Source organism: Bombus huntii, unplaced genomic scaffold, assembly GCF_024542735.1.
Source record: "Bombus huntii isolate Logan2020A unplaced genomic scaffold, iyBomHunt1.1 ctg00000064.1, whole genome shotgun sequence".
Taxonomy (NCBI): Eukaryota; Metazoa; Arthropoda; class Insecta; order Hymenoptera; family Apidae; genus Bombus; species Bombus huntii.
In genome coordinates this window covers 691556-693822 of record NW_026099324.1, presented here as the reverse complement: position 1 = coordinate 693822, position 2267 = coordinate 691556, and the positions used below count along the sequence as shown (strand labels likewise).

Genomic DNA, 2267 nt, shown 5'->3' with positions numbered 1-2267 from the left:
GCACAATCCATAGCGGAGAATTGTATGGAGATATCGATGGTTCTACGACATCAGTATCCAATAATTCTTGAATTTGACGATTTATCTCTTCTTGATGTACAGGTGGATAACGGTACTGTTTAATATTGATCGGTATGTCGTCCGTTGTGATTATTCGATGCTCTAGAATTTCGGTTCCTTCCAACGTATCTCCTGGGATTTGAAATCTACCTTGATTCCTCCGAATTAATTCTTCGACGATTTTTCTTTCCTCCTTGTTCAAGTGTTCAAGTCGCAATAATTCGATTATTTTGTCGAACCTATTTTCTTTTGATTTTGAAATTGCTTTGCAAGTCGTGCTAGGCGGCGAGCCGAGGTTCTCCAATTCTTTAATTAGCATTGTAGGTGTGATAAATTCGTAATCTTTCGATGTGGTATTTATTATTCTTGTATATCCTCGTCCCTTATGGTTCTTCGCACCTACATTACCAAAATAGACCCCCTTGATTGGTTCGATTTTGGGAATAAATCCCTCTTTTATCTCCGGATTTGTAATGTTAATCGAACATGGCACCGAACTTCGTTTCAGCACGATTATCTTTTTTCTTGTATCGAAGAGGATATAAATATTTCCCCACTTGATATGTTTTCGCTCGTAATCCAAACGAGCCTTGCATCCTGGGAAAAATTCGGATCGCAAGATTCCATCTTGATCGATCAGCAATGAGTCAACTATGTGAAAAATAACTTTTTTTTTATATATATTTTACGTGAAGGAAATCGGCACGGACGCCAGGCCGCTTCTGATAACCGTCCCGGCTGCGATCGAGAGAGGCCCGGGAACTGCTGTGAACGTCGCAACGGGGCCTCCCCCGCTGATGGGACGGTGTGTGGCCATTGTCACATCGCGCCTCGTCGCCGGAGCCGCCGTGCCAGGCAGCCCGGTTTCCCTACCGGACTGCTTGGCGGCCCCGAGGCCAAGCGCCCAAGCCCGAACCCCATGGTGGGCGCGGCGCGCCCGGCGCACTTCGCCAACGCCACACGGAATCCCAGGCGATCACCCATCCAAGTACTATCCCTGCACGCCGCTGCTTAACTTTCGTGATCTAACGGGAACGAGTGCACTCAGCGCGGCCAGGGCGTTGGCTACTTTCACTTGAACTGGAATGCATTTAACTATGTGTACTGCTTCTCCTGCGACCAAAGCCATGTGTCCTGGAGTTTTGGTTATTGCATACGCAAATTCACCAGGTAATATAGTTGCTAGACTTAATGCATTCTCTATTATTTTCTTTTCCGAGATGCATCTTAGTGTCAATATATCCTGATAGAGTGCCGTTATTTGCCTTCTGACAGTTTCTCTACGTAAATGAATTTTGAGTTAACGTATGCGAATATATCCAAATTTTCGACTGCTGTTTTACGTTTGCGTATAAATGTATTTCCTTTAGTCGTTTCTAGGAGAAAGAGCTTGGGGTGTTCTATGGATAACAGGGTGTATCCGCACAAAGGCTGTTCTCCAGCCTTGGTTGGCATAAAGGTTATTTCTTGAGTCGTAAAGGCAAAACCCGGTAGCGTCGGGTTGCTATTGGTTTTTATTTCTTGAATTTTTGTGGCGATTCCTTCGTACAAGACGTCATATTGGTCGAACTTACATAGGAATAGTGGATGTGGCTGCCAATAGGTGTATCCATCTTCTGAATCCAAACAAGTTCCTTTATTAATAGCGCATTCATTAAACTATTCATTAGACTTATTCATTAGACTAGCACTATTCATTAAACTTATTTAACGAATAGTAAGTTTAATGAATAGTATGATTTACGAATAATAAGTTTAATGAATGCTATTAACAACGTTTTTGTGTTTAAACGAATCCACGGTCAACGGAATAACTCTTTACTAAGCGTAGACTAATCTTAGACGCAAAAATACGATTGTTGAAAATGCTCGATGTGTTACTCTCCAAGACAATCGCACGAATGCCAGCCTCGTGGAGATTTTTCTCGCTGTACGATTGCATTTGCTTTCTATACTCGTTTGGAAGCATCGAGAAAGTTCCAAACGCCGTTGCTAGGCAGTTTCTGCCTGAAGTTTGATACACACTCGTTGGAAACATCGAGAAAGTTCCAAACACCGTTGCTAGGCAGTTTCTACCTCGAGTTTGATTATTAATACAATGTATGTCCCATTGTATCGGCACCTCCGAGGCAACATCACACGTGGCTAGGCCCGCTCCCGAGGCCGCATGCCGCCACTACCACATTTCTCGGAAAACCCATACAACC

At 43.6% G+C, this 2267-nt stretch overlaps 1 pseudogene; it reads right to left on the bottom strand.

The window, feature by feature from the left end:
* Positions 1-1008: 1008 nt before the first annotated feature.
* On the bottom strand, positions 1009-1126 carry LOC126876131 (5S ribosomal RNA; annotated as a pseudogene).
* Between the last annotated feature and the right edge of the window lie 1141 nt (positions 1127-2267).